Raw genomic sequence first — 26,946 nt, 5'->3', positions numbered from 1 at the left:
TGGATTCTCTGATAATTAATAATTTAACAGTGATTAAGTCTCAATATCTTTAACTTACAGGAGTCTCTATTTCCTCATCTGTAAAAATAGAGGTCAATCACTCTAAACCTTATGATGCATGACTTTAGAAAACAAATCTACTTTGTATATTCTTTTGGAAGGGATATGATACTTCAGAGGCCTATAAAACAGCTTTTAACTTTGTTTGGTGATAGTTTGCTACGAAACTCCAATTTTCCTCAAATAATTTTACCTCAAAATAATTCCCATGGGAACAAAACTTCTGTGAAAATTACCAGGAGACTTTGATGGTTGTCTGAAGTGGTTTACAGAATTTAAGAGTTTGTGATCTATAAATTTAATAGAATTCAGCAAATTGGAAGTATATTACTAAGTCTCAAATCCACTGCCTTACACAAGGAAAAAAGGCACATCCTCACCTTTTAAAAACGTATTTTGATGCAAGGACTCCCTAAATTGCCCAGGCTGAACACAAACTTGGAATGATCCTCTTGCCTGCACCTCCAAGGCTGGAATTTGCAGGCATGTGCCACCACACTACTGGAAAGTTAATTTTGTACAAACATGGAAGAGGATCACGATTTACAAGAACTAAAAAGTGTACGAATTGAGTATCTCTAACATGTAAATCTGAAATCTAATGCTTCATTCTCAGACGCTCTGAGCAATCACATGACACCACAAGTATGAAATTCCATACCTGGCCCCATGATAAGTCTTAGTCAAAATGTAGGTGCTCTAAAGGTATTGTACAAGTTTATCTTCAGAATTTAGGGTGTGGTAGTATATGAAATATAAATGAATTTTATATTTTAATTCATAGTGTATATATTTACATCTTACTGTGTATATTTAAATATTAGAGTCTGAAAAATCTAAATTTCTAACCTTTCTAGTCTCAAGCATTTCAGAATAGAGATAATCAACTTGTAACTTAGCAAATTAAACTATGCTAGTAAACCAAAGGTGCAGATGGGTGACAACGAAGCCATTATAATTATATAATTTCACTTTCTAGTTTAATCAGACAGCAATGGTGAAAATGCTTATTTAGAATTACATGTTTAAACAAGCATTAAATCAATTTTATTATTTTCATGTGGACAATCTATTTGGAGACAACTTGAATAAAAATACAAAAACTAATAAAAGTAATTAAATTATGACAATAGTTTATACTTCTGAAAGATTAAATACCAACCATGCACATTGAAATTAGAAGTATTATTACATCCTAATTTATAATTAAGATCAGTTAAGTATGCTAAGCTAGAATGTGAATTTTCATCATATGTCTATGAAAAATTAAGACACTTTTCACATGTACAAGGAAGAAAAATCATGAAATCTGAGTTATTGCAGTGGGAAAGAAGGATTAATTACACAATTCTTTAGAGGCTAATTAAAAACAAAAATACTGGTGTTAAGGTTTTTCTGAATTACATGTAGAATAGGCCCAAAAGGTGCCAATATCTGCTCGTGGAGTCTAGTTTCAGTGCACATCTTTTGCACAAGTTCTCTCAGGATTTCTTTTGTCTAAAATGGGTCCCCAGGGAAGCAGCAAGAAGAAATTCTGTAATTATTTTCTGATGCAATAAAGGGAGAGGCCTTTTTAACACTGAATTTTGAGGGGAAAAACAGCTCTTCGCCAATTGTGATAGCAATAACCTTGCCAGGAACATAAGAGGAAATTGGCTATACTTTCTGGGATATATTTTTTGCCTTTTTCTTTTTAAAGTTAAAATACACCTAATTTTCCAGTGGATTTTTTAAAGTTATGGAAGTGGAAATCAATTATTTTTTGTTATAAAATACAAATTACAGTTTGTTCTATTCACAAGAGGAAAACATTCAAACCCAGTTACAGAACCTTCTAACAGCAATGTGAAGTCTGGCTTCTTTGATGTTGCACTTACAAATTACTTAAGAACCGTGAAGATGATGCTTTATTCGTTGAACAACTGTACATTTCTTTCACATGAAGTTCACCATGTAAAGGGTTTGGAGAACGAAAACCGTATCTCTAGATCTTAGTTTACAGCAACCCTAAATCTGAGTGTATATTTTCATTCGTGCTCCTGTTTGTCAAAGAACGACATGCTTCCTGACACTTGCAGAAGTATTAGTAGCAGAGTTACAGTACAGTCTAGATTTAATGCTTCTCTTCAGCTGTTTCTTTACTTTTCTACATAGTACTTAGAGCTAAAGATAGACTAGGCACAGCTTCATGTATAAATACTTGTATGCATCAGGGGAGAAAATTTAAAACAAGAAAACAACCAAATAAACCCAGCACTTTACTCCCAGGAATTGCCACTAGCCTGCTTCTGTGACACCAGGTATATGACAATTTCTAAGAGACTCCATTTTTGCCATCTATAAAATGAGGCTGTTGCAGCACAGCTCCAAGCTTACTTACAAATAAAATATTCATGTAAGTCTTTATGTTAGAAGATGAATGAGTAACAGGCTTAGAGTAAGTTCATGTGAGGATATGAACTTAAACACATGTAGAAATAGAAGATGACAGTCTTTTGAAATGTAATGTTTGCACTTAAGAGTTTCTTTTCATAATCTGAGTTTAGATAAGATAAAGAAAGATCAAGAAGACCCATTTGTCTCAGTCAATTTCCCAGTACTCTCCTTTTATGCTTCTTCTATCCTAATGTTCACCAGATACAACCTAAGTGTGATAGCCAATCTTGATATGAAGCTGCACTGTGAGAGACTGTCTGAGATGAAACCTACAGTATCAGAAGGAAGTTGCCTGCACATACAGTACCTGCACAGGTTAATCTAGATGGGGTCTTAGTGCTGAGAGGGTAGCAGACACTGGGTCCCACCCCTAACCAAGAAGCCACCTACAGCAGATACCCATTAACATAGGGAATATCAGCTTTCTCCAATGAGTGTCATCGGGAATGTCAATTATACTTCAAGGAAGGTTCCATGCCTAGTGGTTGTTGGCCAACACAAAACAAACTCAAGTGTTATCTTTGTGAATTTTTTGTTTCATTTTGCTTTGTTTGGGCTTTTTTTTTAAATCATAATGGTCTTTTGCCTTTTTGCTTTGTTTTTTTGTGGGCTTTTTTTGGTTCTTTTCTTTTTTTACAGAGAAGAACACAAAGGTGGATGGGTAGGGGAGGATGAGGGAGAAGTTAGGAAAGAGGAGGAAAACATGATCAAAATGGTTTTTAAGTTGGCTATGTATGTCTTCTCCTTCCTTCCTTCCTTCCTTCCTTCCTTCCTTCCTTCCTTCCTTCCTTCCTTCCTTCCTTCCTTCCTTCCTTTTCTTTGTGAGACAGGGTCTCACTGTGTAACTCTGGGGCTGGCTGGAACTTGCTAAGTAGACCAGACTGGCCTTGTCCTCACAGCGATGCCCTGCCTCTGCCTCCTGAGTGCTAGGACTGCATGCACCACCACACCTAACTTATGTCATTCTTGTTCACTGTTTTGCAAAAGATTTCTATCAAACTATCCTCTTTTCAAGCATTAGGACTCTTTTTGAGTCACTACATAATTCAGTCATTTGATATTTGAGTGCCGGTGGTAGCAGGGCATTCAGTGTGATGGTGTGGTAAAACAGGAGTGGTCACTTGCCAAAAGTCAGGAAAAACTGGAACTTTCATATTAGGGAACAATTTTACATTCAGTGCTGAGAACCTCAAGAAATGTAGATGACTTTGAGGGAATTCTTACAATTTAGGAAAATCTTTAATTTTAGTCTCACATTTCATAACTAAATAAGTTGTATACTATTTTTTAAACAGATTTACTTTTTACTTCTTATTGATGGTTGTCTGTGTGTGCATTCAGGAATGCATGTGTGTGCTGAGAAGGTCCAAATCTGACTGCGCATGTGTGAATGCTTGTGGAAAGATCTACAGCTTTAAGAACACCATCAAAGAAGTCCCTGAACTGACAGAGAATTGAAAACTATGCAGTCAGCCAGAAAAGTGACAGCAGAAGAACTCTTCTTGGTATCTATCTATCTTTTCAAATATCCCAGTACAGGTTAAAATCCAGGCACTATTGATTTGAGATGACATCAAACTTACCCTGTTTATTTGTAAATCTGTTATAGGAGTATATGGTGATTTTTAGGAGGTTAATTTGTTCTCTGACACAGCCATAAAGGGAACCTGAAATTAGGAAAATAATGATAGTCAGTTGAAAGTTGAATCTAGTAGGATCAGCCACATAAAATTAATGCAATCTAATTTAGAAAATGAAGAAACTAGTAAGCATATATAATATAGAGTAGCTGGTTGGATTCTCCAGCACCACATAAAAGAGTGTAACTAACATATAAATTACATAACTTTGAAGCAAGCAAAGCCAGACAAATTATGTATATATTTTAATAAAATGGAATATAGGGATTATTATTCTTAATATAAAACAATTCTTAAAAGTAAAGGATTAATTTGGAAACTTAAATTTCTAGATGAGTTACACTTTCATTTTAAAAAATTAAAGTCCTAAAAGTGAGCCATAGAAACAAAATTCTACCCAATCAAGTCACAAACAGGGAGAAAAGGGATTTTCAGTTATAATTAAAATGAAAAAAGAGTAATTGAAAATTAAAAATGCTTGAGTTGGCAGTAGAGTCCTGTAGTAAAATATTTGCCTAGCCTCTATGATATCCGGGGTTTGCACTCAACACCACAGACAGACGGGAGGATGGATGGATAGATGGATGGATGGATGGATGGATGGATGGATGGATGGATGGATGGACACACGGACACACACACACACACACACACACACACACACACTACACAGACAGGAAAAGAAAAAAACTTAAAAGTGCTTGCTGAGTTTCACCTTTGGGAAGGAGATACCTTTCCTTATGTCTCCCTTCAAGTAAAACTAAAAGCCCTGAACTTATTTATCACGTATAAAATATCTGAATGTAGTGAGAAGACAGACCATTTATGAATCTCAGAATCCAAGAAAAATCATGTGAGATACTTATGAGCTTTCTTTTGTGCCTAGTCTATGATCGAACTGAACATAAAGAAGTTGGCAGCCTGGAAGCCCCAAAAGCCAAGCCCTCCCTAAAAACACCAACCAACCAAGCACCAACCTAAACAAAACCCTGCTCTCCCTTGCCAAACAATCAGGAACAGGACAATGCAGACAAAAGCTATTTTACTTAGCCAAACACAAAAACACTAAGCAGGGGTTGGGAGTGGGAGCTCTGCGGTTCCCCATTCCACCACTACCAGCACAGGTCAAATGGAAGCTGCTCTGGAGCGGCACTCCTTAGGCTACACTAGGAAACCCAGTTCTCCACCAGAGTAGTATCAGTGACCAGCAGTGAATCGGTGCCTGATAGCTGTTAACAAGACCTCTTTCTCCACGCTGTTAATAAAGGCCCCATTCAGAATCTTAGACTTTCACTAGACATTATCCTCTCTGCCATGGGCTAGTGTCAGAGGAAACCTGGACTAGAGTTAGGCCTTTTACCAATGCACAGAAAAGGGAACATGCCCCTGTACAAGCCACATGGGAAACATTAATTTTAATGAGGCAATGAGGTACTCCTATCTCTCCCAACCAGGGAATGAGGTGAATCAACCCTCAGTTTGAGTATTAAAAGAGGCAAAGTGGGAACTTGAAATCCTCCCCCTGGGGTAATAATGAGGCAGCAGTTCTCCTTCCCATGCTAGGGCAGCAGTGGCAGAGGCTAGCTTTTTGTTCAGTCTTGTTTTTTGAGACAGGGCGTTACTTTACATAACACAAGTCTAGTCTCAAGCTCATAATCTTCCTGCTTTATCCTTCCAAGTACTGGGAGTACAGGGATTTTGCCACCATATCCAGCTAAACTAGGATATTTAAATAGATTACAGGATTTTAGAATATAATACCCACAATGTTCAAGTATCCAATGAAAATCACTTACATGACAAATCAGGAAGTTTTTTAGAATTATTTCTATTATTCTTAACTGAGTGTGAGTGCATGGGCCTGAGGCATCAAGAGACTTCAGATTCCCTGGAGCTAGAGTCACAGATGGTTATGAGCCACCTCACGTGAGTGCTGGTAACTCAACTGGGGCCTTCATGAAGAGCTCCAAACCGTTGAGCCAATTCTCCAGCCCCATGAACTGGGAACATTTATAACTGGATGGAAAGGCGGAATCTGTAGATACCAATACCAGATGCTGGAGACACAGAAACAATTTGAAAAGGAGTTAGGAGTGGCCAGTTGTGTCTGCCTCTTTTTCCCTTTAGTTTTCTCACAGAGACAGACAGACAGAGAGACAGAGGCAAAGAGACAGACATACAAACACAATTAAAATTGCTCTCTAACCTACAGAGAGAGAGAGAGAGAGAGAGAGAGAGAGAGAGAGAGAGAGAGAGAGAGAGAGAGAGAGAGAGAGAGAGAGAGAGAGAGAAACAGGCAGACAGACATAGAAGGGGACACACACACACACACAAAGAGAACTTAAGTAATTCAAAAAATAAAGGCAGATAACCTCAAACCGACCAAAACATAAACATGAAACGATTTATTGCCACACAATTTTTAACTGCAGCCCAGGAAAACATCTGTGTACTGCTAATTTTTCTCTTGTTTCCCGTCTCTTGGCATGCTTGAAATCTGGTGGTGGAATGTAAGACAATGTGACATTTGATTGGCAAGCCATATAAATAAAAATAAATGTGATTTATATACCATACCATTAAAGGAAAAAAAGGTCAAATAGATTAAATGCCCCAATGTGGAAATTCATTTGGTTATTAGAAAAAAGTGTAACTGGAGAGAGGAGGCAGCAAAGCTGGTTAACAAATATAGTCATACATAAAGTAATACAAAGCAAGCTCTAAAGATTCTTCGCATGACAATATGAATTACCGCTTAAAAACTGGTAAGATGATACATTCTATAATATTTTCTAACCAGCATACATAAACACATAAGTATTTTTATGCATCTGAGCAAAGTAGTTTTTCAAATAAACTAAAATGTACACATCAAAATTAAAGAAAAATAATGATAAATCTGACTATATGTATTTGAACACTGAGTACAAATAGTGAATAACTAGCAGCTAATAATTGTATTATATTGTGACTATACTATTTCTTGCTCTGTAGATTAGGCTGGGCTTGAACTCAGAGACTCACCTGCCTCTGCCTCTCAAGTGCTGGCACTAAAGGTGTGGCCACCACTGCCTGATTATGCTTCCTTAAAAAAGACAGAAATATAAAGCTTTACCTTTCCTGGATCCACAGTGAAGCGTTCACATGATGTTTGGATTGTTTCAAAATATGAGAGTAAAAAAAAAAAATAGAAGTATGGATAAGAACAAGGTTGGCCCTGTATTCGTAACTGTTTAAGACAGGCAGGACTTCATTATTCTATTTTCAGAGATTTACAAAATCAGGGTCAGTGTAATAACATTTCAAGAACTGCATAGATAATATTTTAAAAGCTGCCAAGCCAGAGGCTGAGAATACAGCTCAGCTAATAGAATGCTTACCAAGCCCAGGTAATCACCAGCACCACATAAAACCAGGCAAGCCCATAACCCCGGAACATGGAACAAGGAGGCAGGAGGATAAGTTTAGGGCCATCCTCAGCTAGTCTGGGTACATAGACCCTGTTTTTTTTTTCTTTTTTAAGACAAGCTAACACAGTGTGGGAGCTTTTAACACCCCCCCCCCCCCGCCGCTGCCAAGGATGGCAATACTGTTGAACCAAAATATTCACTAGACACTATAGATGGAATATTGGTTACTAAATCCCTTTTATTTATTTAAAAATAGTAAGTGGGGCACACAATACAGAAAAAGGCAGGAGTGATGACACACATCTGTAACACTAGCACTGGGAAGCAGAGGGGTAGTGTGAGTTCAAGGCCAGCCCTGGCCACAAGGTCTTAAAAAACAGTAGCTACTCTGCGACTGGGGAAATGGTTCAGCAGTGTGTGGGAAGGTGTTCAGTTCCTGCACCCACATAATAGCTTTCAACTATCTGTAACTCCAGTTCCAAAGGACCTGGCACTCTCAACTGGCCACCTTGGGTACTAGACATACGCAAAGTGCACTTAAGTATATGTTTTTTAAAGACAGTTTCTCTGTGTGACAGCTCTGCATGACTTGGGACTTGCTTTGTAGACCAGGCTGGCCTCAAAATCACACAGGTCCATCTGCCTCTGCCTCCTGGGTGCTGGGATTAAAGGTGTGTACCACCATAGCCCAGCAACACACATAAACTTTTAAATTAAGAATAAGTAAATAAATAATACACAAACAACAAAGAATAGGTTTGACAGACTGTGAATTTTAAAGTTGAAAACACTGAACTAGGACTGCCAAGGTGGTTCAATGGACGAAGCCATGTGTTGCCACCACACACACAAGAAACAGAACTGTCTATAATAATAATTTTATTTGTCATCACAATGGTCATGATACTAAAACAGACCTTAGGACCATGATTGTTCCCAAAAGTTTTGAAAGATGCAAGAAATAAATACCTCATAAGCTAATTCTTTTATTATAGCTTTGACTTCTTCCCACTAATTCTTTTCCCACATTAATGAGTAAAGATCTTATTTTTTTAAAGATTTAATCTAAGAAGTTTATTCACCTGTTTAAGACAATTCAACAACTCAAACCGTTAAAATCCATAAATCTTATAAGATAGAGCTCTTCTCTTTTAGTTTTACATCATATTATTTTTGCTACTGTTTCAGTTATGTCAAATTTTCTCACTTTAGTTTTACTTCTAAACAGTCTTTTGTAAGTGATCATGCAGTAACCACTTATTTTGCATACCAAACCCAGTTTCCTCTCCCTTCCATCCTCCCATCCTCCCATTCCCCCCTCTGACCTCCCATCTCACCCCCATCCACTCCTCAGGGAGTGTGAGGCCTCCCATGAGGTATCATCAAAGTCTGATACATCATTTGGGGCAGGACCTAGGCCCTCCCCCATGTATCTAGGTTGAGAGAGTATCCTTCCATAGGGAATGGGCTCCCAAAGTCCCTACACTAGGGATAAATACTGGTTCCACTGCCAGAGGCCTCATAAACTGCCCAAGACCCCAACTGACACCCACATTCAGGGGGCCTGGTTTGGTCCTATGCTGGTTCCCTAGCTGTCAGACTGATACCCAGTCTTTAAATAGGTACTGTGGATCTAAATACAGGTCCTCATGCTTGCACATGGCTTGACTTAGCCATCTCCTAAATCCCTGCTTTGTTCATTTTTTGAGTGTTTCTGTACTGTAGTATTTGAGAGGTCTTTGATAATAATCTTGATATGAGTCCTTTCTTGGGTCTGTCATTTGCAGGTACTTTTCAGTCTGGAGATAGTATTTTCATTCTCTAAACAGTGTCTTTTTCAGCAAAAGCTCTTACTTTTTTATGAGACCCAATCTCCCATTCTTCTTTAATGGACTGCACTTTGGTGTCTTGGCTAAGCACTCTTTCCTAGCCTGAAGGTTTGTTTTCTGTGCTTTCTTCCTAAAGTTTTATGGTTTCATAGTTTACATTTTAGATGTATGACACACTTTCAGTTAATGCTCTGTAAGATATGAAATATAATCACAGTACATTTTCCTTGCATATGAATGCAAAGCCAATACTACTTACTAAAAATGCTATCATTTATCACCAAACTGGTTTCGGACTCTCTAATATTCCAAACATCTGTATGTCCAATATCTTACCAGTAGCATACCACCTCAATTATTATGCTGCTGTCCTTTTAGTATCTTACATATAACTTTAGACACGATGGTTCTGTCTGCCTGGTATACTCTTCTTCTTCCACCTAGTAATCCCAACTCACCCTTTAGAAGTCAGCTGAAATGCTAACTTCCCAGGAAAATCTTGTAACGTTAGAAGGTTAAAAGGCTTCTAATGACCAACTCAGGAAGAACCCATGGTTCCCAGCAAATTTTAGAAGCTGTAAACACTTCCTTAGTTTGTCACTTTTCCATGTTAACTTGTCATCACTCACTCTGGTTCTCCTCCTCTCACGTCTTCTACCTTTCCCGTGTGCTCTACAATCCTTGGATACCTCCATACCTCACCGGACTTCTCTCAGGGATGAGCAGTAAGCATAGAGGGGGTTTGCTGAAGGACAGAAAAAGGTGGGAGGGGTTTCCTAGATTTGTGATAAGGAAGGCATTCTAGGTGTAATAACAGGAGGGTTTTAGTCCCCTGCAAAAGCTATGCTGGTGTCCATGAACAGGCTGATCTCTATATTAAAAAGCAGGACTTCAAGAACTGATGGGGGAAAAAAGTTAAGATGTTTTTTTATACAGTGGCTTTCTCTTGAAATACTATGTTGTTAAGGTAATGATTTCAGAATGCTTTCTGAACATTTATCATGTTCTATGGACAGAGCTAGATATTTTATAATACGGTCTTATGTAAAACTCTTATAAGTCTAGGTAGTAGGTATTATTTCTGCTTTATAGAGAAAAACACTGAGCTTAAACAGCTCAATTGGTTCTATTTTCTTCTTTAGTCATATTTTCCTAATTTGTCTTTATAATATTCTCATTATGAAAAAATGAAACCATTTCTGGAAAATCTCCATGTAAGTGAGAAAATTAACAAATACCAATACCAAAATGATGTAGATATCTGAATTATCTGGCGAGGACTTTAGAGCAGAATCAGTAGAATGGTCCAAAAAACAACTGAAACAGATGGAATAACATAAAGTTTAAGCAAAGAAATAGAATATATTAACAATATTTCAGAAGTAAAAATATAATATCCAAAAATTAAACTCACAGGGTTAACTTAATAGCAACTGAAAATATATGAAGAATGAATAGTGAGCTTGAAGACAGATCAATAGAAACAATCAAATCTGAATATAAAAATAATCATTGGAGCCTTAGGGAAATGAGGAACAATTAGAGAGAATGTAACATTTTTGTCTTCAGCGTTCCAAAAGGAGAGGAGAAAGGGATGAACTGTATTTGCTGATTGGTTCCCTTGACAGAAATGAACTACATTCTCACCTCCCACACTCCACTCTCATTTCCAGCACTAATATTCTGTGTCATGACCACAGCTGCAAGCTCCATAGCTCCTCAAACTTCCAGCTACAGAGAGTTCAGTGTCCATGAGATTAAAGAAACACAGCCAATGAACCAGAGCTATGTTGGCTCACTGAGGTTTTACTTTGTTTCCTTAACTAAAATGACAATTCTTCCCTTCCACAAATGGCTAGGCAACACATTGATCTGTTCCATTTTTTATAAGACTTAATTACCTGAAATTAAATGTTTTTCTCTTTAATACCTATCTTCTCCACTAAAAAGTCAGTTCCATGAAAGCCTGAACTTTATATATTCTGGTCTCTGATGTATAATTTATGCTTACTTTTCTATTTGGTGATAGATAACTGAAAACTTCTTCCTTGTGAACTAAGTTCTTAAAATGCTAATTTGGAAAGAGTGTGATTTCACCCACTGTTTTAACATTATTCAGACAAAGTTAATACACAATAAAATATGCCAGACTTAAATGTATAGAACAAAAGATTTTAACCAAAAAAGTACCGATGTAATCACTACCATGAACATTCCTATCTATTATCTCATCAAAATGAGTCGGCATGATTCTTTACAGTATAGGCAATTTCAGCTTCAGAATAGAAAAGATTCTAAATGACTTCAATAAGAAACGATTTAAATGATAACAGAAGTTTTATTCCACATGTACCAATTAGAGAAATCAAAATACATATATACTTGCATTACGTGAGACAAAAGAAAGAACATCTTTCTGCACGTCTTCCTGATGCACTCTATCAACATCTTCCTTCCCTCTTCTCCAGGGAGTGTGTTCATGCATGTGCGTGTGTGCGTGTGTGTGTGCGTGTGTGTGTGGGGGAGTGGTGCACATGCCCTGTGTGTGCATTTGCATTTAAGCCAGAAGTCAATTTTGGGTGTCTTCACCAATGTCTTTGCCTTAGTTTTTTAACCCTGGAGATTTGGTTAGAGTGGCTGGTTAATGAGCTAGCTCCAAGTATTCTCCTGTCTTCCTCACTGCCACTCCCAATGCTAAGAGGTTATAAACATGTGCCATGTGCCAGGCTTTTACATGGGGGGATCTGAGCTCAGGAGCTCATTCCTCTGTGCCAGGGCCTTTATTGACAGAGTGTGTTCTTGTTCATTACTCAAGTTCTGGCTTGTGTATCTTCTCTGCAGAGCTCTAATTCTTCTCTCCCCTTGTCCCCCTCCAAACAATCTCCACCTTCCCATGACATATTACAGTTACTTTTACCTCAAAGTCTGTTACATACTTTATAAACAATCATGAGTCCGTAAGGACTAACAGATACTCCTACACATTTATGCAAACCTAACATCTGGCACGCACAGCAAACAGTTATGCTAGCTGAGTAAATGCTTAATGATTTAAACCTCTGCAAGCCCCAGCTCAGCACCTAGCTCTGAAATAAAATAGCTTTGTTAGGCATTTGGGCATATTCTTCTAAACTACTCTTCAAACAACTTCACTGAATAGTCAATTCAATTAAAAACTCACCATTTGGTAGAAAGGACAAAGCTTTCACTTAATTTTTAAAATACTGAATTTTAACAAGGATGCTTAGGAACACTGTGCAACTGCTTATTAGAATGTCAATTTTAAAAGTCTGCATATGTTTATCTAAAGATAAATTTATGATGAAGAGTTAGTTTTACACAATAATTGGAAACAAATTGGGCTTTCTGTAAAACTTCTTAGTTCTTTTCAAACAAATTTCAGGATCCTAATTCAGCACAACAGCCTGCTTCATAAATGTCAACTTTTCACTACCCAACTGCTGTTAACATGGTAAATGCTGGGAAAACAAGCCTACTTTTTCAAAAGCCCTAAAGAGAAAACCTGATCTTCAATTTATAATGTAAAAACATTTAAAACAGGATTCTTCACTAGAATATTATCATTTTACAAATATATTTTAGCAATAAATTTGACAAAGCAATGACAGTTTTCAGTGTTTTTCTGTCATCAGTGAAGGGAGTGAAGATTATAAGCAGTAAACCAGAAAATGGAAAGATCTCCCATGCTCTTGGATTGGTAGGATCAACATAATAAAAATGGCAATCTTGCCAAAAGCAGTCTATAGATTCAATGCAATCCCTATCAAAATTCCATCACAATTCTTCAAGGACCTGGAAAGAACATTAATCAACTTTATATGGAAAAACAAAAGGCCCAGGATAGCCAAAACATCCCTATACAATAAAGGAACTTCAGGAGGCATCACCATACCTGACTTCAAGCTCTATTATAGAGCTATAGTCCTGAAAACAGCTTGGTATTGGCACAAAAATAGGCAGGTAGACCAATGGAACCGAATCGAAAGCCCTAATTTTAACCCACACACCTATGAACACCTGATTTTTGACAAAGAAGCTAAAACTGTACAGTGGAAAAAAGAAAGCATCTTCAACAAATGGTGCTGGCATACCTGGGTACTGGTATGCAGAAGACTGCAGATAGATCCATGTTTATCGCCTTGTACAAAACTTAAGTCCAAATGGATCAAAGATCTCAACATACACCCAGCCACACTGAAACTTTTAGAAGAGAAAGTGGGAGATACTCTTCAACGAGTTGGTACAGGAGACCACTTCCTAAACATAACACCAGTGGCACAGGCACTGAGATCGACAATTAACAAATGGGACCTTCTGAAACTAAAAAGCTTCTGTAAGGCAAAGGACACAGTCAAAAAGACAAAAAGGCAGGCCACAGAATGGGAAAAGATATTCACTAACCCTACATCTGACAGAGGGCTAATCTCCAAAATTTACAAAGAACTCAAGAAACAAGTCTCCAAAACACCAAAGGATCCACTTGAAAGGTGGGGTACAGAGCTAAATAGAGAATTCTCAGTAGAGGAGGCTAAAATGGCCAAGAGACACTTAAGAAAGTGCTCAACATCCTTAGCCATCAGGGAAATGCAAATCAAAACAACTCTGAGATACCATCTTACTCCTGTCAGAATGGCTAGAATCAAAAACACCGAAGACAATTTATGCTGGAGAGGATGTGGAGAGAGAGGAACACTCCTCCACTGCTGGTGGGAATGCCGACTCATACAGCCTCTTTGGAAATCAGTATGGAGATTCCTCAGGAAAATGGGAATTAATCTACCACTAGACCCAGCAATTCCACTCTTAGGCATTTATCCAAATGAGGCAGGTTCATACAACAAGGGCATCTGCTCCACTATGTTCATAGCAGCATTGTTTGTAATAGCCAGAACCTGGAAGCAACCTAGATGCCCCTCAACTGAAGAGTGGGTAGAGAAAATGTGGTACATTTACACAATGGAGTATTACTCAGCAGAAAAAAACAATGGAATCTTGAAATTCGCAGGGAAATGGATAGCACTGGAAGAAACCATCCTGAGTGAGGTAACCCAGTCGCAAAAAGACAAACATGGTATGTACTCACTCATATATGGATTCTAGATATGGATCAGGATAGTGCCAGTCTGCACTTCCACAGATAGAGAGTCTGGGAAACAGGAAAGAACCTAAAAGATATGCATATATGCATAGTACCCAAGAGAAGAGGATGGAGACAAGATCCTCTGATGGGGAACACGGCGAGGGGTGGGGGGGAGTGGGACCTGGGAAGAATAGAGGGGGTAAAGAGGAAGGGAGTTGGTCATGGGGGAACAGGAAGTTGAGGGGGTGGGGGTAGAATAGGGGGAAGAGGGAATCATAGGATCGAAGACAGATCAGGCACCAGAGTGACCTCGAGTGATCTAAAGGTATAACATCAATTGGCAAGCTAAGCAATAGTGGAGGGACCACCTCGAATGCCCATTCCTGATAATGAACTTGATGTCTATAACCATCCGGGAGCCTTCATCCTGTGACTGATGGAAGCAGAGGCAAACACACAACTAAGCACTGAACTGAACCCAAGGAACCCAGTGACAGAGAGAGAGGAGTGATGAGCAAATTGGCAAAGAATGGGCTGGCAAAACCAGCAGAGACAGCTGATCTGAACAGGGCAGTGCTCTTGGACCCCAGACCGACAGTGGGGAGGCCAGCATGGGACTGATCTGGACCCCCCAAATGTGAGTGTCAGTGAGAAGGCCTGGGCAACCTATGGGGCCCTGAGCTGTGGATCAGTGTCTATCCCTGGTATACAAACTGTCTTCATGTGCCTATGGCACAAGGAGAGATGCTCTCTCAGCCTGGACTCTTAGGGGAGTGCCTTGACCCTACCAAGAGTAAAATGACAGACTCTAGATATCCCCTATGTGGAAGGATTTGGCAATAGGGTGGGAGGGAGGGGGGGGAAGGGGAGTGCGGGAGGAGGGGAGGGAGAGGGAACTGGGATTGACATGTAAAACAAGCTATTTAAAATTAAAATAAAAAATAATAAAAAAAGAAAAAACTCACACACTGGTTTGTTAAAATCAATAGACACTTCTAAAAATAGTTTCATTTTATCAGTAAACATTTTATAAGTTATTAGTAAAATAACTATGTTGATTTTTTATTTACTGTAATAACACTATCTTTTCCCACAAGAAAATTTTTCTTTCAAAAGATAATATTGTTCAAAAACATAGATAGCCAGAATTCTATCCCCAGTTTAAAATGAGGACCCCTGCTTTACAGCTACCACTGAAACAACTCACAGGAAGCCTTAATCAATTTCCAACACACAACACATAATTCTATGAGCCTGGTGTCCATATTAGAGCCAGACTAACCTTTGGAATTACATAGCTCTTAGTTGTTTTTTTTTTTTTTTAAGTTGTCAGTGACTTCCTGTGCTGAAGAAGGGAGTCCTATTGAGTAGCTTGAATTGTGAGCACACTCAGAAGACTGCCCTTACCTGTGTCTACATCTACCTGTCCTTCAGTCAGGCCCTGCTGGCAGGCCTGGATGCCCCAGAATTGCCTTCCTTACCTCCATGCTCACAAGAGAATCAATACCCCTCTAAACTTCTAAACCCTACTTCAAATTCCTCCCAAAAACTCCACCAAACTACATGTTTGTTCCCCATCTCTCTTAGAAAGTTTCTTAAACAGAGGTTCAGAGCCAGGTGTGGAAGTAGTATACGCCTACAATTCCAGCACTTGAAAGATGGAGGAAGCAAAATCAGAAGTTCAGGCTATCCCTGGCTACATATTGAGTTTGAAGCCAGACTCGGTAACATGAGACTTTGTTTTAAAAACTTTTATCAAAGGAAGCTTCATCATGTATGTTTCAGTTTTTAAAAGCATATTACTCAAGCCGGACAGTGGTGGCTCATGTCTTTAATCCCAGCACTCGGGAGACAGAGGCAGGCGGATCTCTGTGAGTTTGAGGCCAGTCTGGTCTACAGAGGGAGTTCCAGGACAGGCTCCAAAGCAATACAGAGAAGCCCTGTCTCGAAAAACCAAAAGAAAAAAAAAAGCATATTACTCCATGGATTTGTTTGTTTTAAAGATCAATACTAAGTACTTGTTGAGTAACCACTGTACTCCATGCTATTCTTGGCACTGGTTTAAAAGCAAAGAACAAAAATGATATCATCACTGTTGCAAAAGTGCTTACACTTCTATGTAAGCACTATGAACTGTTAGGCATTAAATTTCCCACTGCTAACCAACTGGGTCACCTTTAGTTTTTACTATTGTAGAAATACTATTGTGAACATAGCTCTAGCACAGCTTTGTTATCTCTTGAATTGTTTACTTAAGGTCAGTTCCCAAAAGTACTACCATTAGCTCAACAACCATGGATATGTGTGTGGCTTTTACAATATGGACTACCGTATTGCTTCAAATGAGCTGTTCCAACTCAAAAAGCAATGTGTGCCTGTTTGTTTCCTTATAGACCTCTTATTGTTGCTCAATAAGAAAAAATATTATTGCTTTAATTTCCAGTGAAGATCAACTCTTTTCCTTATATCTATTTATTCTATGTTGTCTATAACCCAATCTTTTTTATATAAAACAGTAGTCATTTAAGGTCACATTTGGAAAGCCTTTTTTTAAGTTTTAACTATACAAATTTCTTCATTAAAAATGTGCTTCATAGCCGGGTGCATGCCTTTAATCTCAGCACTCGGGAGGCAGAGGCAGGCGGGTCTCTGTGAGTTCGAGACCAGCCTGGTCTACAAGAGCTTGTTCCAGGACAGCCTCCAAAGCCACAGACAAACCCTGTCTTGAAAAAAAAAAAAACCAAAATTTATACTCACTGCTTTACAGTTTTCTTCTTTTAGATTCCTGCTTTTTACAGGTTCTACTGACTTTCTTTCTTTCTTTTTTTTTTTTGGTTTTTACGAGACAGGGTTTCTCTGTATTGTTTTGGAGGCTATCGGTCCAGCCCGGCCTCGAACTCACAGAGATCTGCCTGCCTCTGCCTCCTGAGTGCTGGGATTAAAGGTGTGCACCACCACCGCCTGGCCTCGATACTACATTTTCTAACTGCTATTTGATTATCCTAAAATGTAAGCAATTATATCATTGATAGACTTTATGTTTATTGTAATTAAGCCCCTAAATGACATTTCCTCAATTCTAAAGAGAATTATTATTATCATCATCATCATCATTATTATTATTATTATTATTATTATTATTTTGGTTTTTTGAGACAGGGTTTCTCTGTGTCACTTTGGAGCCTATCCTGGCACTCTGTAGACCAGGCTGACCTCGAACTCTCAGAGATCCGCTGGCCTCTGCCTCCTGAGTACTGGGATTAAAGGTGTGTGCGACCAAGCACGGAGAGAATTATTTTTTCTTAACATATAGTGCTGACTCTCAGAAAGAATAACTGGATTTAAAAAAACCTACCAGTAAACAGGTGAAAGAGTGCATTGTAAAAATGTTACTGTAGCTGGACGGTGGTGGTGCACGCCTTTAATCCCAGCACTCGGGAGGCAGAGGCAGGTGGATCTCTGTGAGTTAGAGACCAAGCCTGGTCTACCAAGCGAGTTCCAGGACAGGCTCCAAAATAATACAGAAAACCCCTGTCTCAAAAAAAGAAAGAAAGAAAGAAAGAAAGAAAGAAAGGAAGGAAGGAAGGAAGGAAGGAAGGAAGGAAGGAAGGAAGGAAGGAAGGAAGAAAGAAAGAAAGAAAGAAAGATGTTACTGTATCCAGTGTGTAAGCCTATGGTATCCCTACCCTTCATTCTAGGGCCACAGATATCAGGAGTTTAGGTAAACTCCCATGCAGCTGAATTTTAACGTAATTTAAAATCCTGATTTATTTGAAAACGTTTTCAGAAAGCCTGAATCATGATAGAGCACTAAAATAAAAAGCTATTGTGATGCAAACGTTGTCTGTTGCAAGCCAAGCAAGGGCAATTAAAGGCACTAGAAATTGTGCAGTCTCTCAAAATAGACCACAGAATTATCAGAGCTGCAAGATATTGGTGTCACCAATGTGCATTTTATCAAGTACTATCACCCAAGTGCTGGATATCAGTCTGTTACAAGTCTCCAGCTGACTGAAAAAGGACGCCATTTAATTCATGTTTCTCTATAGAAAACTGAAACTGTGATTTTAGTCAAAAAAGAAAAAGTTAAATTCCAAGAATTACTGAAATTTATCCAGAAAGTTATAATGTGGGAAGAGCATAGTAAAGCAAGCACAGGTGAAGGAAGGCAGCTTGTCAGAGTGTGGCAAAGGACTAAATGCAATCTTTGGAGCCCAAAGAAGATGGTTATGGATAAGTATACACTGCTGTCAGCAAATCTTTTGAATATCTTTTAAAGCCTAGCTTTAAAAAAAATATAGGCATCTTAGTCTCTTTTCCTGTGAGTGTTATAAAATACTCTGACAAAAACAACTGAAGGGAGAAAGGGCTCGCTCTGGCAGGCGCTTCAGAGTGCAGTCCATCATGGCAGCAGGAGCCTGAAGCAGCTAGTAAGTATTTTTACCCCAGAAGAGATCAGAGCATAACAAAGAATGATCAGATCAAAGCAAGCCTGAAACACAGCAGGCAATCACCACATCCTATAACTCCATGTCCAACACCTGGGGCTTGTATAAACTTGGCAAGTTTCCAAAGAGCTTGAGCAGTCCCACCCTCCAGTTCTGCCACCTCTAGTGCTAAGCAGATTCTTTCTTTTACACTCTATGCCATCAGCTCTTCTTGGGCTACCTCGTGTTTCTGACAGCTCTACCATCCTGCAATCTCTACAGCAACTTGGGCTTCACACAACCAACTCTCACAAAGATTTCTTTTTGTGTGGACTCCAACCCTGCTACGTATCACCTGGCCTCAGCTGCTTTCTGAAACCATGGCACAAGCAAGACTCCATGACTCCCCAGGATCTTGCATTATTCATGCCTCAAAAAACAAACAAACAAACAAACAAAATAATATCACACCAGCAACGCTTAGTTCTGCAATCAGCTAGATAGATGTGGATCACAGTCGAGTCAGCTTCTGAGCGCTCACCTTGCCAAACACTGTCATAAAGGCAGTTGCTTCTGAGAAACAGAGAGCCCTTCAGTGTAGGCTTTCTTCCTTCACATGAATTTAGATATAAACAGGGTGACACCTCAGGACTTTTCTCATTGTCACCGTGTATCAGAAAGGGTTTCTCCTCTGATGTGTCCTGAGACTTCCTGTCAAATTTTAATACAATATTGTGAATGGAGTTCTTAAGATATCACCATACACGCCGGGCGGTGGTGGCACGTGCCCTTAATCCCAGCACTTGGGAGGCAGAGGCAGGCGGATCTCTGTGAGTTCGAGGCCGGGCTGGACCAATAGCCTCCAAAACAATACAGAGAAACCCTATCTCGTAGAAACCAAAAAAAAAAAAAAAAAAAAAAAAAAAAAGATATCACCATACACTATCTATTGAATTCAGTCTTACTCACATTCTCAGGATATGGGCAGAATGAAACCAGATACTTGGCCAAACTACCACACAAGTGACCCTGGTTCCTGAGAGAACCCTTGTTCTCCTCCAAAACCTCAAGCAGCAGGCCTCTGCTGTCTGTGTGTCTCAGGATTCTTGTATTCCAAGCTCTCATTAGAATGGGTGAACAAACTGACTACAGCACCTAACAGCTTTTCTAACCCAGCATTCCAAACTCTTCCATATCTCTCTCAGAAACCAGTTCCAAAGGCCTAAGAGGCACATGGCCAGATTTATCACAACCACGAGCTCACTTAGAACCGATTTCCTTCCCTGTGGCTGTGAGAAAATACTCTGTCACAAGCAGCTTAAGGACGAAAGGGTTCTTGTGGCCCCCAGTTCCATGTATAGTCAGTCCATCGTGGGAAAGAAGGTAAGGTAGCAGGAGCTTGAGGCAGCTGGGCACACTACATCCATCATCAGGAAACACAGAGGAGGAGTGTAAACACATGTTCAGCTAGTTTTCTCCATTGTATACATTCTAGAATCCCTGCCCAGGGAATGTTTCACCCACTCCAATGTCACTCAACACAATCAACATACCCTCCTCCCTTCCCCCCCCCCCCCCCGACAAGCATGCTCAGTGGCTGTCTCCCAGGTGAGTATACATTCTGTCAGTTGACAATTAGCACTAATCACCACAGTATCAAATCTATGTCATCCATGATTACTAGTAGAATTGAAAAACTGACTTGTATTTATGAATATGTTTATCTATACTTATTCAGCTACTCCTTTAGTCATTCATTTCTTGCTTGAGAATAACACAAAGAAGCAGCTTACAAAATGCACAAAGATCAAATTACTGTAATTCAAAACAAAACAAAACAAAAAACATGAGGAGTGAGGAAAACTCAGGCCAACTGAAAAACGACTGACCACCAGTGAGGCAAGTAAGTGGCAAAAAACAGTCAAGAAAATCTCATAAAATTGAATAAAAACACATAAAAATGGCTGATGAAAAGCTAATAAATATGGGTCTTGAGTCACCAAAAAAGTAAAAGTAATGAGAACATTCAAATACCATGTAATAATTGACCAAGGTCAAAATGCCATATTTGTGTGTGTGTTCTGGGGACTGAACCAGAGTCTTGTACCAGTTAGTCAAGAGCTTACCACTGAGTTACATCCCAACCCCAGTCCTGGGTCGTTTGTTTATTATTATTCCAGGGTGTAAGGCACAGGAAACCAGGGATTTCTATTATTCAGTTACAGGTAAGTCAATACCTGAAGTATTGAGAACTTGACAATGGCTCTTCTGACTTCTCTTTTGTAGGTTCACATATTGCTATATTTTTTTCACAATTTTGCATATGTATGCTTTGTGTACTGACCAGTCTCACCTCTTACCTCAGCACCCTTGTCCACCCTCTCCAGTCGATGCCAGTCTCTAGAGAGTTCATGCCTATTAATTTGACTTATGATCTACTAAGATCAACCAGGGTCAACAACTATGAGTTTGGAACTATGAACCATGGTGAGTTCAGCAGAGATTAAAGGACTAAAGGCAGTGATTCCTCCTCTCCCAGAACCTATTGACTAGCTAATAGTTCAGATGGTAGGTAGGGCCTGCGAGCCTCTCCCCCTTCTTTTGGCTGACTGTTGATATAGCTAGTCCAGCTGATACATGGGTCCAGTACAGTAACTATAGAAGGTGCAAGATAATGATTACAGTAGCTACTTTGAGTCTAGGAAATGGTATTTTGTATCCGTTCACTCTGTATTCTGGTTCTTACATACTTCCTGTTCCCTCTTCCACAATATTCCCTGATCCTTAAAGAGGGCGGTATAATTGATTTGTTCAAGGCTGGGTCTACATTGATCACTTATTTTCTGCTTCCTAAGTAGGTCCACATCTTAGCCCACAGGAAAAGAAAATGAAAAAGATGATCATGAATTTCCACAAGCTGCAGTGATGGAGTAACAGGGATCCAAAGTACTGTCTCAGATTAGACAACCAGAAAACTGAGTAAGACAAATGAACAACATTTGGATTTGGTCGTTGCTGCTGCTGCTGCTGCTGTTGTTTTGAGACAGCTCTCTCGATGCTCTGGGACTCACATGTAGACCACATAAGTCACTCTCACTTATTAAATCTCATCAAGAGGGCTAGGAGATGGCCTACTCAGTGAAGTGCTTGCCAACAAGCATGAGGAACTGCATTCGGATCCCCAAATGCACACAGATACCCAGTTGTGGCAGTGTGCACCTGTAATCCCAATGCTGGAGAGGCAGAGACAAGAGGGTCCCTAGGCCTTGATGGTCATCTTGTCTAGCACAATTAGTAAACTAGAGGTTCACTGAGAGACACTGTCTCAAAAACTAAGGTAGAGAACTACTGAGGATGGTATCTGACAACTACTTCCGACTACACACACTTGTGCATATGTTGCACACATACATATCCACACACAAAGAAAATCCCTCATGTATACTAGCCAACATCTCACATGCCACTAGGGCCTTTAGTAGAGAAGGTCCCACTTCCTTTGCTTTTCCTCTTTCAATGCAGTCTTTCTTTTTGCCTTCATATTTTATCTCAAAAACTATGTCATCAGAGAGTCCTCCAGCCATTAACTCTGTGACACCATACTGTCTTCAGGGAAAGTTCCAGAATTACTAATCTTATTAATTTGCTTGCCTGTTACTCCTTACCAGGTACATGGGAAGCTTCTTTGTCACTGTGATGTTAGTTTGTATACAGCTGTGATGTTTGTTTTTACACAGCCCGACACAGAGCTGACTTTTCTTGACTACCAGGAAAAACATAGCTCCCCAGAAAAAGAAAGCACTTACTAAGCCAGGTATACTGGGGCATACCTATAATTAAACAACTGGGGAGGGAGAGGCAGGAAGATAAAGAATTCAAGGCCAGCTTCAGCTATATAATCAATTAAAGGACAGCCTGTGCTACATGAGATCCTGCCTAAAACAAAACAAAAATAAAAATTACCCTTTTCTGGACTTTACAGAATATTATAGCATTAATTGAGTATATTTTCATCTTTTTATAATCAGAGGTATATTTCTTACCATAAACATTATGTAGTCCTTGAAAGTGTAAAAGAATTCACTGGCAATCCAACCTTAGAATCAACTTATGAAGAAAATCCCTTTAAGCTTCCTACCATGGTTTTAGTTTGCCCAGATTTTCTTTCTTTCTTTTAATCAATTTGAGTATTTCCTAAACTGACATAAAGTTAATAGTGTTCCCTTTCACAATTTCTTATAAAAATTTCTATTTTTATAATCTCTTTTAGTTTTCAACATTTTTCCTGGTGCTATGTATTTATCTATTTTTTCCTTTCTACCCAAATCCTATTTATTTCTGTGGCCTCTGTCCTGCCACTCCTTTGTTCTCACTTTGCCTTGTTATCAGCATCTTTTCTAATCAGCTTTCTTTATTTTGCTGAGTTTTGTGTATTTTACTTAATTCTGAAACTAAATGTTGAGGATTATGGATTTGATTTTAAGTACAGTATTGGTCTTAGCATGAGTACTATTCCAACTCACTAAATAACAATTTTATCTACTGTTAAGAAGTTATTTAAAGCCGGGCGTTGGTGGCACACGCCTTTAATCCCAGCACTCGGGAGGCAGAGGCAGGCGGATCTCTGTGAGTTCGAGGCCAGGCTGGACCGACAGCCTCCAAAACAGAGAAACCCTGTCTCATAAAACCAAAAAAAAAAAAAAAAAAAAGAAGTTATTTATAAATATTTTAAACACGTCTGTTGTAGTTACAAAAAGGATACATATTTTCAGTTTTGCTCATTTTCTAGAATTTACTGATTTGCCCTTGTTTGTTTTGTTGCTGTTTTGGTATTTTCTTTCTGTTCCATAGTCAAGTGGAAAGCATCTTTAATCTCAAATTAAAATGGAAACTTCCTAAGCAACTAAAACTCTACAATCAGTTATATTCTTTAGGGCTTACAGTCCTTCCTAGTATTAAATCCATCTGTAAAGGGCTGGAGAGATGACTCAGCAATTGAAAGCACTTAACTGCTCTTATAAAGGACTTGGGGTTTGGTCCCAGCATTCATAGCACGCAACTCACAACTGCCTTTAACTCCGGTTCCAGAGGATCTGACACCCTCTTCTGGCCTCCAAGGGCATCTGCATTCACATGGAACACATAAACCCGTGCACACATACACATACACATTAACAAAAAAAAATCTTTACAAAATCTATCTATTCAGTATGAATAATTTTGTACCTAACTTAATTTTATGTCGACTTCATTAGATTTGCAATAGGCAGAAAAGTATTTCCTAATATAAGAATTATCTATTTTCAAATAAATAAATAAAGGCTGGAGAAGACGGCTCAGTCAGTAAAGTGTCCAGTACACTACTATGGAGACCTGAATACGTACCCTCAGAGAATCTGTAACCCAGTAATGGATAGGAGTCTTGAGGGGAAATCTGTAAATCACTGGAGCTTGCTGGCTATCCAGTGTAAGCAACAGAAAACCTCTGAGTTCAGTGAGAGACCTTATCTCAAAAATAAATAAATAGATAAATACAAACAAGTAAATAAATAAACAAGGTGGCTAGTGATTGAGGCAGATACTCAGTATCAACTTCTGGCCTCCAAACCCATATATGAGCATAAGCATGCACACATACACACACACAGCTGAACATGGAGTAATTCTTAGTACTTGGAAGGCTGAGGCAGTAGGATACTGAGTTTGAGGTCAGCCTAGGCTGACATAAATCCAGCCACAATGAAACTTTTAGAAGAGAAAGTGGGAGATACTCTTCAACGAGTTGGTACAGGAGACCACTTCCTGAACATAACACCAGTGGCGCAGACACTGAGATCGACAATTAACAAATGGGACCTCATGAAACTAAAAAGCTTCTGTAAGGCAAAGGACACAGTCAACAAGACAGAAAGGCAGTCCACAGAATAGGAAAAGATATTCACTAACCCCACATCTGACAGAGGGCTAATCTCCAAAATTTACAAAGAACTCAAGAAGCAAGTCTCCAAAACACCAAAAGATCCAATTAAAAGGTGGGGTACAGAACTAAACAGAGAATTCTCAATAGAGGAGGCTAAAATGGCCAAGAGACACTTAAGAAAGTGCTCAACATCCTTAGCCATCAGGGAAATGCAAATCATAACAACTTTGAGATACCATCTTACTCCTGTCAGAATGGCTAGAATCAAAAACACCAAAGACAATTTATGCTGGAGAGGATGAGGGGAACACTCCTCCACTGCTGGTGGGAGTGCCAACTCGTACAGCCACATTGGAAAGCAGTATAGAGGTTCCTCAGGAAAATGGAAATCAATCTACCACAAGACCCAGCAATTCCACTCTTAGGCATATATCCAAAGGAGGCAAATTCATACAACAAGGGCATCTGCTCCACTATGTTCATAGCAGAATTATTTGTAATAGCCAGAACCTGGAAGCAACCTAGATGCCCCTCAACTGAACAGTGCATAGAGAAAATGTGGTACATTTACATAATGGAGTATTACTCAGCAGAAAAAAACAATGGAATCTTGAAATTCGCAGGGAAATGGATAGCACTGGAAGAAACCATCCTGAGTGAGGTAACCCAGTCACAAAAAGACAAACATGGTATGTATTCACTCATATATGGATTTTAGACATGGATCAGGAGAGTGCCAGTCTGCACTTCCACTGACAGAGAGTCTGGGAAACAGGAAAGAACATAAAAGATATGCATGGTACTCAAGAGAAGAGAAATGAGGCAAGATCCTCTGAACAGATGGGGAACATGGCGAGTGGGAGGGGAGAGGGGGACCTGGGAAAAAGAGAGGGGGATAAGTGGAAGAGAGAGTAGGTCATGGGGGAACAGGAAGGTTGATTGGGGGGGTAGGATAGGGGGAAGAGGGAATCATAGGTTAGAAGACAGATCAGGCACCATTGTGACCTCTAGTGATCTAAAGGGATGACACCAATTGGCAAACTAAGCAATAGTGTAGAGACCACCTCACATGACCATTCCTGATAGTGAACTTGATGTCTATAACCATCCTGGAGCCTTCATCCAGTGACTGATGGAAGCAGAGGCAAACACCCACAGTTAAATACTGAACAGAACCCAAGGAACCCAGCGACAGAGAGAATTGGCAATAGGGTGGGAGGATGGGGGGCATGGGGGGTGCGGGAGGAGGGGAGGGAGAGGGAACTGGGATTGACATGTAAAACAAGCTATTTAAAATTAAAATTAAAATAAATAAAAAAGAACCATTATCCTGTGAAATTAATATAATTTATAAAACGTTTTTAAAAGCTAAAACAGTATAGTTTGATTAGCGAATAGCATGCTAAAAATACAACCTTTCTTTTTTTTTTTTTCTTTTTTTTTTTTTTTTCAACGAGACAGGGTTTCTCTGTATTGTTTCGGAGGCTATCGGTCCAGCCCGGCCTCAAACTCACAGAGATCCACCTGCCTCTGCCTCCCGAGTGCTGGGATTAAAGGCGTGCGCCACCACCACCCGGCAAATACAACCTTTCTTGCAAAAGATACCATACAACTAATGTATTTGTGACTATAATTTTCTAGCAGCTCCACAATGTCAAACCTTAAATTGAACCAGTGAACCAAGTGCTCTATTTTCCCGAAATATAAATTCTTTGCAGTCTGTTTACACTTAATAAATAACTAATATTTAACATTCTGATAAAGAATCAAGTCCTAATTTTAAACGCTGTTTCATCCAAAGGCAACGAGATGGGTAAATCCCGGTCTCCTCTGAGCCGTTTAATTTCCAAGTAAGCCTTTGTGCAGTTGTTTCCTCTTACATAAGACAGAGAGAATAACTTACACTTTATACAGAAATTGGAACAGTGTCTTAAAATATATAGTGTCTGTCAAGCATGGTGGCATGGTGCATGCCTGTGGTCCTAAGTACTCAGAAGGCTGACACACTGCATTGTTAAGCCCAAGAGTTCTGAATCAGCCTGGGTGGCATATAGAAACCCCACATATCTTACCACAAAGCCTGACATATAGCAATAATTATCAGCTATCATATTTCTGTTTCA

The 26,946-nt window shown here is 39.2% G+C and overlaps 1 protein-coding gene across 10 annotated transcripts in view; it reads right to left on the bottom strand.

The window, feature by feature from the left end:
• The window catches only part of Ncoa1 (nuclear receptor coactivator 1), a 207,711-nt gene that overhangs the window by 112,010 nt on the left and 68,755 nt on the right, over positions 1–26,946 (bottom strand). For 7 of the 10 annotated variants that reach the window (XM_013119838.3, XM_013119843.3, XM_005079096.4 and 4 more), the window contains one exon: positions 4,080–4,163. The exons of 1 other annotated variant lie outside the window; for it this stretch is intronic. The gene's annotated coding sequence lies outside the window, so the exon portion shown is untranslated. Of the gene's footprint in view, positions 1–4,079; positions 4,164–5,932; positions 6,194–7,251; positions 7,257–26,946 lie in introns of all 10 variants that reach the window. 2 more of the 10 variants (XM_013119840.3, XM_040730921.1) reach the window with 2 other exon arrangements.

Source organism: Mesocricetus auratus, unplaced genomic scaffold, assembly GCF_017639785.1.
Source record: "Mesocricetus auratus isolate SY011 unplaced genomic scaffold, BCM_Maur_2.0 Super-Scaffold_100024, whole genome shotgun sequence".
NCBI classification, from domain to species: domain Eukaryota; kingdom Metazoa; phylum Chordata; class Mammalia; order Rodentia; family Cricetidae; genus Mesocricetus; species Mesocricetus auratus.
Note: the sequence above shows the minus strand (reverse complement) of the source record. Positions and strands in the feature narration are given on the sequence as shown.